Below are 18,578 nucleotides of genomic sequence, written 5' to 3' on the forward strand. Positions count from 1 at the left end.
TTTAGACCAAAAATGCAATGTATTTAGAATTTCTACCGTGTTGCTTGATGGGAAAATAGTCGGTCCGTGATATAATATAGTAAAACAAAATGTATTGCTTTTTTCTTCGCCTTGTCCGCAACTGTATTCGTAAACGTCATTAAACCCTGTTCAATATGATGTGGTATTATCAGTAGTAGAAGTGGTAACCGTGAGTCAAACACCTTTGTCCTGGAAGGAGTACTCCTCTACCAACGTGTACAACTCATACTTACCTGGCAAGGGAGACACCGTGATCACGAAGGCGGTTCACCCAGGGCGAGGCTCAGCCATTGCACTCCGGCTGTGCTGACCCCTGCGAATTTCTCAAATGTGGAAATCTCGATTGCATAATTTCTGGTAGTGGGGGACTGCGTTCGCGCTCTCCCCTGATCTTGATGTTAAAAATAATTTAGGGACATATTTATTAATTCGATGTGTTTTAACTCGCTCTTCTATTGAGTTTCGTGTTGAGAAGGACATTTGTCAACATTTGCATGTTCTTATCAGATGAATGGCTATAGAATGTAGGGTCTGTTTATGAGTCAACTAAGGCCTCAGAGATACATTTTGTCTTCTGATAACCCGGATGTGTGTGATATGTTATTGTAGCACTGGTGATTATGCCTGTCATGTCCTGATAATGTCAAGGCAAAGGCCTACTTGTGAATGGATCATTTTGTGCCCTCATGATGTAATCTGGATTGAGGTCTTTCATTTGCTAGAATATTAAATAATTTATAGGAGAGTTTGTAATTTAAGACCACAGTACATGTCAACCATTACAATGCCACAGAAATTTCCCTGGTCAACTATTACCATGAAAACAGACATTTCCCTGGTCAACCATTACCATGCCACAGTCATGTCCCTGGTCAAACATTACCATGACAACAGACATTTCCCTCGTCAACTATTACCATGACAACAGACATTTCCCTGGTCAACCATTACCATGAAAACAGACATTTCCCTGGTCAACCATTACCATGACAACAGACATTTCCCTGGTCAACCATTACCATTCCACAGTCATTTCACGGTCAACCATTACCATGACAACAGACATTTCCCTGGTCAACCATTACCATGCCACAGTCATTGCCCTGGTCAACCATTACCTTGACAACAGACATTTCCCTGGTTAAACATTACCATTCCACAGACATTTCCCTGGTCAACCATTACCTTGACAACAGACATTTCCCTGGTCAACCATTACCATTCCACGGACATGTCCCTGGTCTACAATGCCACAAACATTTCCCTGGTCAACCATTACCATGCCACAGACATGTCCCTGGTCCACTTATTTCCTGATGAAATCAGTCAATAAGATGGATTCTGTTGTTCCAAGATGCAGATCCATTCCACAGACATTTCTGCAGGTTTTTTTTTTGCAGTGAGAATGTGTAGTGAGGTATTCTGCCAAAAATGTATTTAGGCATATTAAAACACTTCAGTTTAACCCTGATCGCGAGTATCATCCTGTCAATTTACAGATACAATTACAAATACGAGTATGGCCATGTCACTGTACATAGATCTTTCTATTTTCATGTTCTACTGTGTTATTGACTACGTTTGTTTACGTGTAACTCTGTGTTGTTGTTTTTGTCGCACTGCTGTGCTTTATCTTGGCCAGGTCGCAGTTTGTAAATGAGAACTTGTTCCTAACTAGCCTACCTGGTGAAATAAAACAATTAATTAAAAACCACCCATTGTAGCTACTACCGTGTCTTGTTGATGAAGTAGTAGGCTACTGTTTCTCCTCCATATCTGTGGGTCGTATGCCACCCTGTGGTCGATGGTGGAATCATATTTTACTGAGAGCAGAAAACAAGCGTGATGAAACTATTCCTACAACGTCTGGAACGCTACAAAACACCAGAAATAAATGGTGTCTTTCGGTTGGCTGTGTGCACGAATGTGATTTCAGCATTTTGGTACATCGCCTACTTGTGTGTTACCAGACCAACATTTAGACCAAAAATGCAATGTATTTAGAATTTCTACCGTGTTGCTTGATGGGAAAATAGTCGGTCCGTGATATAATATAGTAAAACAAAATGTATTGCTTTTTTCTTCGCCTTGTCCGCAACTGTATTCGTAAACGTCATTAAACCCTGTTCAATATGATGTGGTATTATCAGTAGTAGAAGTGGTAACCGTGAGTCAAACACCTTTGTCCTGGAAGGAGTACTCCTCTACCAACGTGTACAACTCATACTTACCTGGCAAGGGAGACACCGTGATCACGAAGGCGGTTCACCCAGGGCGAGGCTCAGCCATTGCACTCCGGCTGTGCTGACCCCTGCGAATTTCTCAAATGTGGAAATCTCGATTGCATAATTTCTGGTAGTGGGGGACTGCGTTCGCGCTCTCCCCTGATCTTGATGTTAAAAATAATTTAGGGACATATTTATTAATTCGATGTGTTTTAACTCGCTCTTCTATTGAGTTTCGTGTTGAGAAGGACATTTGTCAACATTTGCATGTTCTTATCAGATGAATGGCTATAGAATGTAGGGTCTGTTTATGAGTCAACTAAGGCCTCAGAGATACATTTTGTCTTCTGATAACCCGGATGTGTGTGATATGTTATTGTAGCACTGGTGATTATGCCTGTCATGTCCTGATAATGTCAAGGCAAAGGCCTACTTGTGAATGGATCATTTTGTGCCCTCATGATGTAATCTGGATTGAGGTCTTTCATTTGCTAGAATATTAAATAATTTATAGGAGAGTTTGTAATTTAAGACCACAGTACATGTCAACCATTACAATGCCACAGAAATTTCCCTGGTCAACTATTACCATGAAAACAGACATTTCCCTGGTCAACCATTACCATGCCACAGTCATGTCCCTGGTCAAACATTACCATGACAACAGACATTTCCCTCGTCAACTATTACCATGACAACAGACATTTCCCTGGTCAACCATTACCATGAAAACAGACATTTCCCTGGTCAACCATTACCATGACAACAGACATTTCCCTGGTCAACCATTACCATTCCACAGTCATTTCACGGTCAACCATTACCATGACAACAGACATTTCCCTGGTCAACCATTACCATGCCACAGTCATTGCCCTGGTCAACCATTACCTTGACAACAGACATTTCCCTGGTTAAACATTACCATTCCACAGACATTTCCCTGGTCAACCATTACCTTGACAACAGACATTTCCCTGGTCAACCATTACCATTCCACGGACATGTCCCTGGTCTACAATGCCACAAACATTTCCCTGGTCAACCATTACCATGCCACAGACATGTCCCTGGTCCACTTATTTCCTGATGAAATCAGTCAATAAGATGGATTCTGTTGTTCCAAGATGCAGATCCATTCCACAGACATTTCTGCAGGTTTTTTTTTTGCAGTGAGAATGTGTAGTGAGGTATTCTGCCAAAAATGTATTTAGGCATATTAAAACACTTCAGTTTAACCCTGATCGCGAGTATCATCCTGTCAATTTACAGATACAATTACAAATACGAGTATGGCCATGTCACTGTACATAGATCTTTCTATTTTCATGTTCTACTGTGTTATTGACTACGTTTGTTTACGTGTAACTCTGTGTTGTTGTTTTTGTCGCACTGCTGTGCTTTATCTTGGCCAGGTCGCAGTTTGTAAATGAGAACTTGTTCCTAACTAGCCTACCTGGTGAAATAAAACAATTAATTAAAAACCACCCATTGTAGCTACTACCGTGTCTTGTTGATGAAGTAGTAGGCTACTGTTTCTCCTCCATATCTGTGGGTCGTATGCCACCCTGTGGTCGATGGTGGAATCATATTTTACTGAGAGCAGAAAACAAGCGTGATGAAACTATTCCTACAACGTCTGGAACGCTACAAAACACCAGAAATAAATGGTGTCTTTCGGTTGGCTGTGTGCACGAATGTGATTTCAGCATTTTGGTACATCGCCTACTTGTGTGTTACCAGACCAACATTTAGACCAAAAATGCAATGTATTTAGAATTTCTACCGTGTTGCTTGATGGGAAAATAGTCGGTCCGTGATATAATATAGTAAAACAAAATGTATTGCTTTTTTCTTCGCCTTGTCCGCAACTGTATTCGTAAACGTCATTAAACCCTGTTCAATATGATGTGGTATTATCAGTAGTAGAAGTGGTAACCGTGAGTCAAACACCTTTGTCCTGGAAGGAGTACTCCTCTACCAACGTGTACAACTCATACTTACCTGGCAAGGGAGACACCGTGATCACGAAGGCGGTTCACCCAGGGCGAGGCTCAGCCATTGCACTCCGGCTGTGCTGACCCCTGCGAATTTCTCAAATGTGGAAATCTCGATTGCATAATTTCTGGTAGTGGGGGACTGCGTTCGCGCTCTCCCCTGATCTTGATGTTAAAAATAATTTAGGGACATATTTATTAATTCGATGTGTTTTAACTCGCTCTTCTATTGAGTTTCGTGTTGAGAAGGACATTTGTCAACATTTGCATGTTCTTATCAGATGAATGGCTATAGAATGTAGGGTCTGTTTATGAGTCAACTAAGGCCTCAGAGATACATTTTGTCTTCTGATAACCCGGATGTGTGTGATATGTTATTGTAGCACTGGTGATTATGCCTGTCATGTCCTGATAATGTCAAGGCAAAGGCCTACTTGTGAATGGATCATTTTGTGCCCTCATGATGTAATCTGGATTGAGGTCTTTCATTTGCTAGAATATTAAATAATTTATAGGAGAGTTTGTAATTTAAGACCACAGTACATGTCAACCATTACAATGCCACAGAAATTTCCCTGGTCAACTATTACCATGAAAACAGACATTTCCCTGGTCAACCATTACCATGACAACAGACATTTCCCTGGTCAACCATTACCATGCCACAGTCATGTCCCTGGTCAAACATTACCATGACAACAGACATTTCCCTCGTCAACTATTACCATGACAACAGACATTTCCCTGGTCAACCATTACCATGAAAACAGACATTTCCCTGGTCAACCATTACCATGACAACAGACATTTCCCTGGTCAACCATTACCATTCCACAGTCATTTCACGGTCAACCATTACCATGACAACAGACATTTCCCTGGTCAACCATTACCATGCCACAGTCATTGCCCTGGTCAACCATTACCTTGACAACAGACATTTCCCTGGTTAAACATTACCATTCCACAGACATTTCCCTGGTCAACCATTACCTTGACAACAGACATTTCCCTGGTCAACCATTACCATTCCACGGACATGTCCCTGGTCTACAATGCCACAAACATTTCCCTGGTCAACCATTACCATGCCACAGACATGTCCCTGGTCCACTTATTTCCTGATGAAATCAGTCAATAAGATGGATTCTGTTGTTCCAAGATGCAGATCCATTCCACAGACATTTCTGCAGGTTTTTTTTTTGCAGTGAGAATGTGTAGTGAGGTATTCTGCCAAAAATGTATTTAGGCATATTAAAACACTTCAGTTTAACCCTGATCGCGAGTATCATCCTGTCAATTTACAGATACAATTACAAATACGAGTATGGCCATGTCACTGTACATAGATCTTTCTATTTTCATGTTCTACTGTGTTATTGACTACGTTTGTTTACGTGTAACTCTGTGTTGTTGTTTTTGTCGCACTGCTGTGCTTTATCTTGGCCAGGTCGCAGTTTGTAAATGAGAACTTGTTCCTAACTAGCCTACCTGGTGAAATAAAACAATTAATTAAAAACCACCCATTGTAGCTACTACCGTGTCTTGTTGATGAAGTAGTAGGCTACTGTTTCTCCTCCATATCTGTGGGTCGTATGCCACCCTGTGGTCGATGGTGGAATCATATTTTACTGAGAGCAGAAAACAAGCGTGATGAAACTATTCCTACAACGTCTGGAACGCTACAAAACACCAGAAATAAATGGTGTCTTTCGGTTGGCTGTGTGCACGAATGTGATTTCAGCATTTTGGTACATCGCCTACTTGTGTGTTACCAGACCAACATTTAGACCAAAAATGCAATGTATTTAGAATTTCTACCGTGTTGCTTGATGGGAAAATAGTCGGTCCGTGATATAATATAGTAAAACAAAATGTATTGCTTTTTTCTTCGCCTTGTCCGCAACTGTATTCGTAAACGTCATTAAACCCTGTTCAATATGATGTGGTATTATCAGTAGTAGAAGTGGTAACCGTGAGTCAAACACCTTTGTCCTGGAAGGAGTACTCCTCTACCAACGTGTACAACTCATACTTACCTGGCAAGGGAGACACCGTGATCACGAAGGCGGTTCACCCAGGGCGAGGCTCAGCCATTGCACTCCGGCTGTGCTGACCCCTGCGAATTTCTCAAATGTGGAAATCTCGATTGCATAATTTCTGGTAGTGGGGGACTGCGTTCGCGCTCTCCCCTGATCTTGATGTTAAAAATAATTTAGGGACATATTTATTAATTCGATGTGTTTTAACTCGCTCTTCTATTGAGTTTCGTGTTGAGAAGGACATTTGTCAACATTTGCATGTTCTTATCAGATGAATGGCTATAGAATGTAGGGTCTGTTTATGAGTCAACTAAGGCCTCAGAGATACATTTTGTCTTCTGATAACCCGGATGTGTGTGATATGTTATTGTAGCACTGGTGATTATGCCTGTCATGTCCTGATAATGTCAAGGCAAAGGCCTACTTGTGAATGGATCATTTTGTGCCCTCATGATGTAATCTGGATTGAGGTCTTTCATTTGCTAGAATATTAAATAATTTATAGGAGAGTTTGTAATTTAAGACCACAGTACATGTCAACCATTACAATGCCACAGAAATTTCCCTGGTCAACTATTACCATGAAAACAGACATTTCCCTGGTCAACCATTACCATGACAACAGACATTTCCCTGGTCAACCATTACCATGCCACAGTCATGTCCCTGGTCAAACATTACCATGACAACAGACATTTCCCTCGTCAACTATTACCATGACAACAGACATTTCCCTGGTCAACCATTACCATGAAAACAGACATTTCCCTGGTCAACCATTACCATGACAACAGACATTTCCCTGGTCAACCATTACCATTCCACAGTCATTTCACGGTCAACCATTACCATGACAACAGACATTTCCCTGGTCAACCATTACCATGCCACAGTCATTGCCCTGGTCAACCATTACCTTGACAACAGACATTTCCCTGGTTAAACATTACCATTCCACAGACATTTCCCTGGTCAACCATTACCTTGACAACAGACATTTCCCTGGTCAACCATTACCATTCCACGGACATGTCCCTGGTCTACAATGCCACAAACATTTCCCTGGTCAACCATTACCATGCCACAGACATGTCCCTGGTCCACTTATTTCCTGATGAAATCAGTCAATAAGATGGATTCTGTTGTTCCAAGATGCAGATCCATTCCACAGACATTTCTGCAGGGTTTTTTTTTGCAGTGAGAATGTGTAGTGAGGTATTCTGCCAAAAATGTATTTAGGCATATTAAAACACTTCAGTTTAACCCTGATCGCGAGTATCATCCTGTCAATTTACAGATACAATTACAAATACGAGTATGGCCATGTCACTGTACATAGATCTTTCTATTTTCATGTTCTACTGTGTTATTGACTACGTTTGTTTACGTGTAACTCTGTGTTGTTGTTTTTGTCGCACTGCTGTGCTTTATCTTGGCCAGGTCGCAGTTTGTAAATGAGAACTTGTTCCTAACTAGCCTACCTGGTGAAATAAAACAATTAATTAAAAACCACCCATTGTAGCTACTACCGTGTCTTGTTGATGAAGTAGTAGGCTACTGTTTCTCCTCCATATCTGTGGGTCGTATGCCACCCTGTGGTCGATGGTGGAATCATATTTTACTGAGAGCAGAAAACAAGCGTGATGAAACTATTCCTACAACGTCTGGAACGCTACAAAACACCAGAAATAAATGGTGTCTTTCGGTTGGCTGTGTGCACGAATGTGATTTCAGCATTTTGGTACATCGCCTACTTGTGTGTTACCAGACCAACATTTAGACCAAAAATGCAATGTATTTAGAATTTCTACCGTGTTGCTTGATGGGAAAATAGTCGGTCCGTGATATAATATAGTAAAACAAAATGTATTGCTTTTTTCTTCGCCTTGTCCGCAACTGTATTCGTAAACGTCATTAAACCCTGTTCAATATGATGTGGTATTATCAGTAGTAGAAGTGGTAACCGTGAGTCAAACACCTTTGTCCTGGAAGGAGTACTCCTCTACCAACGTGTACAACTCATACTTACCTGGAGGGGGAGACACCGTGATCACGAAGGCGGTCCGTGATCACGAAGGCGGTTCACCCAGGGCGAGGCTCAGCCATTGCACTCCGGCTGTGCTGACCCCTGCGAATTTCTCAAATGTGGAAATCTCGATTGCATAATTTCTGGTAGTGGGGGACTGCGTTCGCGCTCTCCCCTGATCTTGATGTTAAAAATAATTTAGGGACATATTTATTAATTCGATGTGTTTTAACTCGCTCTTCTATTGAGTTTCGTGTTGAGAAGGACATTTGTCAACATTTGCATGTTCTTATCAGATGAATGGCTATAGAATGTAGGGTCTGTTTATGAGTCAACTAAGGCCTCAGAGATACATTTTGTCTTCTGATAACCCGGATGTGTGTGATATGTTATTGTAGCACTGGTGATTATGCCTGTCATGTCCTGATAATGTCAAGGCAAAGGCCTACTTGTGAATGGATCATTTTGTGCCCTCATGATGTAATCTGGATTGAGGTCTTTCATTTGCTAGAATATTAAATAATTTATAGGAGAGTTTGTAATTTAAGACCACAGTACATGTCAACCATTACAATGCCACAGAAATTTCCCTGGTCAACTATTACCATGAAAACAGACATTTCCCTGGTCAACCATTACCATGACAACAGACATTTCCCTGGTCAACCATTACCATGCCACAGTCATGTCCCTGGTCAAACATTACCATGACAACAGACATTTCCCTCGTCAACTATTACCATGACAACAGACATTTCCCTGGTCAACCATTACCATGAAAACAGACATTTCCCTGGTCAACCATTACCATGACAACAGACATTTCCCTGGTCAACCATTACCATTCCACAGTCATTTCACGGTCAACCATTACCATGACAACAGACATTTCCCTGGTCAACCATTACCATGCCACAGTCATTGCCCTGGTCAACCATTACCTTGACAACAGACATTTCCCTGGTTAAACATTACCATTCCACAGACATTTCCCTGGTCAACCATTACCTTGACAACAGACATTTCCCTGGTCAACCATTACCATTCCACGGACATGTCCCTGGTCTACAATGCCACAAACATTTCCCTGGTCAACCATTACCATGCCACAGACATGTCCCTGGTCCACTTATTTCCTGATGAAATCAGTCAATAAGATGGATTCTGTTGTTCCAAGATGCAGATCCATTCCACAGACATTTCTGCAGGGTTTTTTTTTGCAGTGAGAATGTGTAGTGAGGTATTCTGCCAAAAATGTATTTAGGCATATTAAAACACTTCAGTTTAACCCTGATCGCGAGTATCATCCTGTCAATTTACAGATACAATTACAAATACGAGTATGGCCATGTCACTGTACATAGATCTTTCTATTTTCATGTTCTACTGTGTTATTGACTACGTTTGTTTACGTGTAACTCTGTGTTGTTGTTTTTGTCGCACTGCTGTGCTTTATCTTGGCCAGGTCGCAGTTTGTAAATGAGAACTTGTTCCTAACTAGCCTACCTGGTGAAATAAAACAATTAATTAAAAACCACCCATTGTAGCTACTACCGTGTCTTGTTGATGAAGTAGTAGGCTACTGTTTCTCCTCCATATCTGTGGGTCGTATGCCACCCTGTGGTCGATGGTGGAATCATATTTTACTGAGAGCAGAAAACAAGCGTGATGAAACTATTCCTACAACGTCTGGAACGCTACAAAACACCAGAAATAAATGGTGTCTTTCGGTTGGCTGTGTGCACGAATGTGATTTCAGCATTTTGGTACATCGCCTACTTGTGTGTTACCAGACCAACATTTAGACCAAAAATGCAATGTATTTAGAATTTCTACCGTGTTGCTTGATGGGAAAATAGTCGGTCCGTGATATAATATAGTAAAACAAAATGTATTGCTTTTTTCTTCGCCTTGTCCGCAACTGTATTCGTAAACGTCATTAAACCCTGTTCAATATGATGTGGTATTATCAGTAGTAGAAGTGGTAACCGTGAGTCAAACACCTTTGTCCTGGAAGGAGTACTCCTCTACCAACGTGTACAACTCATACTTACCTGGCAAGGGAGACACCGTGATCACGAAGGCGGTTCACCCAGGGCGAGGCTCAGCCATTGCACTCCGGCTGTGCTGACCCCTGCGAATTTCTCAAATGTGGAAATCTCGATTGCATAATTTCTGGTAGTGGGGGACTGCGTTCGCGCTCTCCCCTGATCTTGATGTTAAAAATAATTTAGGGACATATTTATTAATTCGATGTGTTTTAACTCGCTCTTCTATTGAGTTTCGTGTTGAGAAGGACATTTGTCAACATTTGCATGTTCTTATCAGATGAATGGCTATAGAATGTAGGGTCTGTTTATGAGTCAACTAAGGCCTCAGAGATACATTTTGTCTTCTGATAACCCGGATGTGTGTGATATGTTATTGTAGCACTGGTGATTATGCCTGTCATGTCCTGATAATGTCAAGGCAAAGGCCTACTTGTGAATGGATCATTTTGTGCCCTCATGATGTAATCTGGATTGAGGTCTTTCATTTGCTAGAATATTAAATAATTTATAGGAGAGTTTGTAATTTAAGACCACAGTACATGTCAACCATTACAATGCCACAGAAATTTCCCTGGTCAACTATTACCATGAAAACAGACATTTCCCTGGTCAACCATTACCATGACAACAGACATTTCCCTGGTCAACCATTACCATGCCACAGTCATGTCCCTGGTCAAACATTACCATGACAACAGACATTTCCCTCGTCAACTATTACCATGACAACAGACATTTCCCTGGTCAACCATTACCATGAAAACAGACATTTCCCTGGTCAACCATTACCATGACAACAGACATTTCCCTGGTCAACCATTACCATTCCACAGTCATTTCACGGTCAACCATTACCATGACAACAGACATTTCCCTGGTCAACCATTACCATGCCACAGTCATTGCCCTGGTCAACCATTACCTTGACAACAGACATTTCCCTGGTTAAACATTACCATTCCACAGACATTTCCCTGGTCAACCATTACCTTGACAACAGACATTTCCCTGGTCAACCATTACCATTCCACGGACATGTCCCTGGTCTACAATGCCACAAACATTTCCCTGGTCAACCATTACCATGCCACAGACATGTCCCTGGTCCACTTATTTCCTGATGAAATCAGTCAATAAGATGGATTCTGTTGTTCCAAGATGCAGATCCATTCCACAGACATTTCTGCAGGGTTTTTTTTTGCAGTGAGAATGTGTAGTGAGGTATTCTGCCAAAAATGTATTTAGGCATATTAAAACACTTCAGTTTAACCCTGATCGCGAGTATCATCCTGTCAATTTACAGATACAATTACAAATACGAGTATGGCCATGTCACTGTACATAGATCTTTCTATTTTCATGTTCTACTGTGTTATTGACTACGTTTGTTTACGTGTAACTCTGTGTTGTTGTTTTTGTCGCACTGCTGTGCTTTATCTTGGCCAGGTCGCAGTTTGTAAATGAGAACTTGTTCCTAACTAGCCTACCTGGTGAAATAAAACAATTAATTAAAAACCACCCATTGTAGCTACTACCGTGTCTTGTTGATGAAGTAGTAGGCTACTGTTTCTCCTCCATATCTGTGGGTCGTATGCCACCCTGTGGTCGATGGTGGAATCATATTTTACTGAGAGCAGAAAACAAGCGTGATGAAACTATTCCTACAACGTCTGGAACGCTACAAAACACCAGAAATAAATGGTGTCTTTCGGTTGGCTGTGTGCACGAATGTGATTTCAGCATTTTGGTACATCGCCTACTTGTGTGTTACCAGACCAACATTTAGACCAAAAATGCAATGTATTTAGAATTTCTACCGTGTTGCTTGATGGGAAAATAGTCGGTCCGTGATATAATATAGTAAAACAAAATGTATTGCTTTTTTCTTCGCCTTGTCCGCAACTGTATTCGTAAACGTCATTAAACCCTGTTCAATATGATGTGGTATTATCAGTAGTAGAAGTGGTAACCGTGAGTCAAACACCTTTGTCCTGGAAGGAGTACTCCTCTACCAACGTGTACAACTCATACTTACCTGGCAAGGGAGACACCGTGATCACGAAGGCGGTTCACCCAGGGCGAGGCTCAGCCATTGCACTCCGGCTGTGCTGACCCCTGCGACTTTCTCAAATGTGGAAATCTCGATTGCATAATTTCTGGTAGTGGGGGACTGCGTTCGCGCTCTCCCCTGATCTTGATGTTAAAAATAATTTAGGGACATATTTATTAATTCGATGTGTTTTAACTCGCTCTTCTATTGAGTTTCGTGTTGAGAAGGACATTTGTCAACATTTGCATGTTCTTATCAGATGAATGGCTATAGAATGTAGGGTCTGTTTATGAGTCAACTAAGGCCTCAGAGATACATTTTGTCTTCTGATAACCCGGATGTGTGTGATATGTTATTGTAGCACTGGTGATTATGCCTGTCATGTCCTGATAATGTCAAGGCAAAGGCCTACTTGTGAATGGATCATTTTGTGCCCTCATGATGTAATCTGGATTGAGGTCTTTCATTTGCTAGAATATTAAATAATTTATAGGAGAGTTTGTAATTTAAGACCACAGTACATGTCAACCATTACAATGCCACAGAAATTTCCCTGGTCAACTATTACCATGAAAACAGACATTTCCCTGGTCAACCATTACCATGACAACAGACATTTCCCTGGTCAACCATTACCATGCCACAGTCATGTCCCTGGTCAAACATTACCATGACAACAGACATTTCCCTCGTCAACTATTACCATGACAACAGACATTTCCCTGGTCAACCATTACCATGAAAACAGACATTTCCCTGGTCAACCATTACCATGACAACAGACATTTCCCTGGTCAACCATTACCATTCCACAGTCATTTCACGGTCAACCATTACCATGACAACAGACATTTCCCTGGTCAACCATTACCATGCCACAGTCATTGCCCTGGTCAACCATTACCTTGACAACAGACATTTCCCTGGTTAAACATTACCATTCCACAGACATTTCCCTGGTCAACCATTACCATGACAACAGACATTTCCCTGGTCAACCATTACCATGCCACAGTCATGTCCCTGGTCAAACATTACCATGACAACAGACATTTCCCTCGTCAACTATTACCATGACAACAGACATTTCCCTGGTCAACCATTACCATGAAAACAGACATTTCCCTGGTCAACCATTACCATGACAACAGACATTTCCCTGGTCAACCATTACCATTCCACAGTCATTTCACGGTCAACCATTACCATGACAACAGACATTTCCCTGGTCAACCATTACCATGCCACAGTCATTGCCCTGGTCAACCATTACCTTGACAACAGACATTTCCCTGGTTAAACATTACCATTCCACAGACATTTCCCTGGTCAACCATTACCTTGACAACAGACATTTCCCTGGTCAACCATTACCATTCCACGGACATGTCCCTGGTCTACAATGCCACAAACATTTCCCTGGTCAACCATTACCATGCCACAGACATGTCCCTGGTCCACTTATTTCCTGATGAAATCAGTCAATAAGATGGATTCTGTTGTTCCAAGATGCAGATCCATTCCACAGACATTTCTGCAGGGTTTTTTTTTGCAGTGAGAATGTGTAGTGAGGTTTTCTGCCAAAAATGTATTTAGGCATATTAAAACACTTCAGTTTAACCCTGATCGCGAGTATCATCCTGTCAATTTACAGATACAATTACAAATACGAGTATGGCCATGTCACTGTACATAGATCTTTCTATTTTCATGTTCTACTGTGTTATTGACTACGTTTGTTTACGTGTAACTCTGTGTTGTTGTTTTTGTCGCACTGCTGTGCTTTATCTTGGCCAGGTCGCAGTTTGTAAATGAGAACTTGTTCCTAACTAGCCTACCTGGTGAAATAAAACAATTAATTAAAAACCACCCATTGTAGCTACTACCGTGTCTTGTTGATGAAGTAGTAGGCTACTGTTTCTCCTCCATATCTGTGGGTCGTATGCCACCCTGTGGTCGATGGTGGAATCATATTTTACTGAGAGCAGAAAACAAGCGTGATGAAACTATTCCTACAACGTCTGGAACGCTACAAAACACCAGAAATAAATGGTGTCTTTCGGTTGGCTGTGTGCACGAATGTGATTTCAGCATTTTGGTACATCGCCTACTTGTGTGTTACCAGACCAACATTTAGACCAAAAATGCAATGTATTTAGAATTTCTACCGTGTTGCTTGATGGGAAAATAGTCGGTCCGTGATATAATATAGTAAAACAAAATGTATTGCTTTTTTCTTCGCCTTGTCCGCAACTGTATTCGTAAACGTCATTAAACCCTGTTCAATATGATGTGGTATTATCAGTAGTAGAAGTGGTAACCGTGAGTCAAACACCTTTGTCCTGGAAGGAGTACTCCTCTACCAACGTGTACAACTCATACTTACCTGGAGGGGGAGACACCGTGATCACGAAGGCGGTCCGTGATCACGAAGGCGGTTCACCCAGGGCGAGGCTCAGCCATTGCACTCCGGCTGTGCTGACCCCTGCGAATTTCTCAAATGTGGAAATCTCGATTGCATAATTTCTGGTAGTGGGGGACTGCGTTCGCGCTCTCCCCTGATCTTGATGTTAAAAATAATTTAGGGACATATTTATTAATTCGATGTGTTTTAACTCGCTCTTCTATTGAGTTTCGTGTTGAGAAGGACATTTGTCAACATTTGCATGTTCTTATCAGATGAATGGCTATAGAATGTAGGGTCTGTTTATGAGTCAACTAAGGCCTCAGAGATACATTTTGTCTTCTGATAACCCGGATGTGTGTGATATGTTATTGTAGCACTGGTGATTATGCCTGTCATGTCCTGATAATGTCAAGGCAAAGGCCTACTTGTGAATGGATCATTTTGTGCCCTCATGATGTAATCTGGATTGAGGTCTTTCATTTGCTAGAATATTAAATAATTTATAGGAGAGTTTGTAATTTAAGACCACAGTACATGTCAACCATTACAATGCCACAGAAATTTCCCTGGTCAACTATTACCATGAAAACAGACATTTCCCTGGTCAACCATTACCATGACAACAGACATTTCCCTGGTCAACCATTACCATGCCACAGTCATGTCCCTGGTCAAACATTACCATGACAACAGACATTTCCCTCGTCAACTATTACCATGACAACAGACATTTCCCTGGTCAACCATTACCATGAAAACAGACATTTCCCTGGTCAACCATTACCATGACAACAGACATTTCCCTGGTCAACCATTACCATTCCACAGTCATTTCACGGTCAACCATTACCATGACAACAGACATTTCCCTGGTCAACCATTACCATGCCACAGTCATTGCCCTGGTCAACCATTACCTTGACAACAGACATTTCCCTGGTTAAACATTACCATTCCACAGACATTTCCCTGGTCAACCATTACCTTGACAACAGACATTTCCCTGGTCAACCATTACCATTCCACGGACATGTCCCTGGTCTACAATGCCACAAACATTTCCCTGGTCAACCATTACCATGCCACAGACATGTCCCTGGTCCACTTATTTCCTGATGAAATCAGTCAATAAGATGGATTCTGTTGTTCCAAGATGCAGATCCATTCCACAGACATTTCTGCAGGGTTTTTTTTTGCAGTGAGAATGTGTAGTGAGGTATTCTGCCAAAAATGTATTTAGGCATATTAAAACACTTCAGTTTAACCCTGATCGCGAGTATCATCCTGTCAATTTACAGATACAATTACAAATACGAGTATGGCCATGTCACTGTACATAGATCTTTCTATTTTCATGTTCTACTGTGTTATTGACTACGTTTGTTTACGTGTAACTCTGTGTTGTTGTTTTTGTCGCACTGCTGTGCTTTATCTTGGCCAGGTCGCAGTTTGTAAATGAGAACTTGTTCCTAACTAGCCTACCTGGTGAAATAAAACAATTAATTAAAAACCACCCATTGTAGCTACTACCGTGTCTTGTTGATGAAGTAGTAGGCTACTGTTTCTCCTCCATATCTGTGGGTCGTATGCCACCCTGTGGTCGATGGTGGAATCATATTTTACTGAGAGCAGAAAACAAGCGTGATGAAACTATTCCTACAACGTCTGGAACGCTACAAAACACCAGAAATAAATGGTGTCTTTCGGTTGGCTGTGTGCACGAATGTGATTTCAGCATTTTGGTACATCGCCTACTTGTGTGTTACCAGACCAACATTTAGACCAAAAATGCAATGTATTTAGAATTTCTACCGTGTTGCTTGATGGGAAAATAGTCGGTCCGTGATATAATATAGTAAAACAAAATGTATTGCTTTTTTCTTCGCCTTGTCCGCAACTGTATTCGTAAACGTCATTAAACCCTGTTCAATATGATGTGGTATTATCAGTAGTAGAAGTGGTAACCGTGAGTCAAACACCTTTGTCCTGGAAGGAGTACTCCTCTACCAACGTGTACAACTCATACTTACCTGGCAAGGGAGACACCGTGATCACGAAGGCGGTTCACCCAGGGCGAGGCTCAGCCATTGCACTCCGGCTGTGCTGACCCCTGCGAATTTCTCAAAGAGAAATCTCGATTGCATAATTTCTGGTAGTGGGGGACTGCGTTCGCGCTCTCCCCTGATCTTGATGTTAAAAATAATTTAGGGACATATTTATTAATTCGATGTGTTTTAACTCGCTCTTCTATTGAGTTTCGTGTTGAGAAGGACATTTGTCAACATTTGCATGTTCTTATCAGATGAATGGCTATAGAATGTAGGGTCTGTTTATGAGTCAACTAAGGCCTCAGAGATACATTTTGTCTTCTGATAACCCGGATGTGTGTGATATGTTATTGTAGCACTGGTGATTATGCCTGTCATGTCCTGATAATGTCAAGGCAAAGGCCTACTTGTGAATGGATCATTTTGTGCCCTCATGATGTAATCTGGATTGAGGTCTTTCATTTGCTAGAATATTAAATAATTTATAGGAGAGTTTGTAATTTAAGACCACAGTACATGTCAACCATTACAATGCCACAGAAATTTCCCTGGTCAACTATTACCATGAAAACAGACATTTCCCTGGTCAACCATTACCATGACAACAGACATTTCCCTGGTCAACCATTACCATGCCACAGTCATGTCCCTGGTCAAACATTACCATGACAACAGACATTTCCCTCGTCAACTATTACCATGACAACAGACATTTCCCTGGTCAACCATTACCATGAAAACAGACATTTCCCTGGTCACCCATTACCATGACAACAGACATTTCCCTGGTCAACCATTACCATTCCACAGTCATTTCACGGTCAACCATTACCATGACAACAGACATTTCCCTGGTCAACCATTACCATGCCACAGTCATTGCCCTGGTCAACCATTACCTTGACAACAGACATTTCCCTGGTTAAACATTACCATTCCACAGACATTTCCCTGGTCAACCATTACCATGACAACAGACATTTCCCTGGTCAACCATTACCATGCCACAGTCATGTCCCTGGTCAAACATTACCATGACAACAGACATTTCCCTCGTCAACTATTACCATGACAACAGACATTTCCCTGGTCAACCATTACCATGAAAACAGACATTTCCCTGGTCAACCATTACCATGACAACAGACATTTCCCTGGTCAACCATTACCATTCCACAGTCATTTCACGGTCAACCATTACCATGACAACAGACATTTCCCTGGTCAACCATTACCATGCCACAGTCATTGCCCTGGTCAACCATTACCTTGACAACAGACATTTCCCTGGTTAAACATTACCATTCCACAGACATTTCCCTGGTCAACCATTACCTTGACAACAGACATTTCCCTGGTCAACCATTACCATTCCACGGACATGTCCCTGGTCTACAATGCCACAAACATTTCCCTGGTCAACCATTACCATGCCACAGACATGTCCCTGGTCCACTTATTTCCTGATGAAATCAGTCAATAAGATGGATTCTGTTGTTCCAAGATGCAGATCCATTCCACAGACATTTCTGCAGGGTTTTTTTTTGCAGTGAGAATGTGTAGTGAGGTATTCTGCCAAAAATGTATTTAGGCATATTAAAACACTTCAGTTTAACCCTGATCGCGAGTATCATCCTGTCAATTTACAGATACAATTACAAATACGAGTATGGCCATGTCACTGTACATAGATCTTTCTATTTTCATGTTC

At 41.4% G+C, this 18,578-nt stretch overlaps 7 non-coding genes and 2 pseudogenes across 7 annotated transcripts; all 9 read left to right on the top strand.

The window, feature by feature from the left end:
- Window positions 1-246: 246 nt before the first annotated feature.
- Window positions 247-410, top strand: LOC149980632 (U1 spliceosomal RNA). The gene has a single exon (XR_016484165.1). It is a non-coding gene; the product is annotated as a U1 spliceosomal RNA (small nuclear RNA).
- Window positions 411-2,244: 1,834 nt separating this feature from the next.
- On the top strand, window positions 2,245-2,408 carry LOC149980633 (U1 spliceosomal RNA). Its single transcript, XR_016484166.1, has one exon. It is a non-coding gene; the product is annotated as a U1 spliceosomal RNA (small nuclear RNA).
- Window positions 2,409-4,242: 1,834 nt separating this feature from the next.
- LOC149980634 (U1 spliceosomal RNA) lies at window positions 4,243-4,406 on the top strand. Its single transcript, XR_016484167.1, has one exon. It is a non-coding gene; the product is annotated as a U1 spliceosomal RNA (small nuclear RNA).
- Window positions 4,407-6,274: 1,868 nt separating this feature from the next.
- LOC149980635 (U1 spliceosomal RNA) lies at window positions 6,275-6,438 on the top strand. Its single transcript, XR_016484168.1, has one exon. It is a non-coding gene; the product is annotated as a U1 spliceosomal RNA (small nuclear RNA).
- Window positions 6,439-8,306: 1,868 nt separating this feature from the next.
- LOC149980636 (U1 spliceosomal RNA) lies at window positions 8,307-8,489 on the top strand (annotated as a pseudogene).
- A 1,868-nt stretch (window positions 8,490-10,357) lies between these two features.
- On the top strand, window positions 10,358-10,521 carry LOC149980637 (U1 spliceosomal RNA). Its single transcript, XR_016484169.1, has one exon. It is a non-coding gene; the product is annotated as a U1 spliceosomal RNA (small nuclear RNA).
- Window positions 10,522-12,389: 1,868 nt separating this feature from the next.
- LOC149980638 (U1 spliceosomal RNA) lies at window positions 12,390-12,553 on the top strand. Its single transcript, XR_016484197.1, has one exon. It is a non-coding gene; the product is annotated as a U1 spliceosomal RNA (small nuclear RNA).
- Window positions 12,554-14,790: 2,237 nt separating this feature from the next.
- On the top strand, window positions 14,791-14,973 carry LOC149980639 (U1 spliceosomal RNA; annotated as a pseudogene).
- Window positions 14,974-16,841: 1,868 nt separating this feature from the next.
- Window positions 16,842-17,003, top strand: LOC149980640 (U1 spliceosomal RNA). The gene has a single exon (XR_016484201.1). It is a non-coding gene; the product is annotated as a U1 spliceosomal RNA (small nuclear RNA).
- The last annotated feature ends 1,575 nt before the right edge of the window (window positions 17,004-18,578 follow it).

Source organism: Oncorhynchus mykiss, chromosome 10 (assembly GCF_057628025.1).
Source record: "Oncorhynchus mykiss isolate SJ-2025 chromosome 10, ASM5762802v1, whole genome shotgun sequence".
In the NCBI taxonomy this organism is placed as follows: Eukaryota; Metazoa; Chordata; class Actinopteri; order Salmoniformes; family Salmonidae; genus Oncorhynchus; species Oncorhynchus mykiss.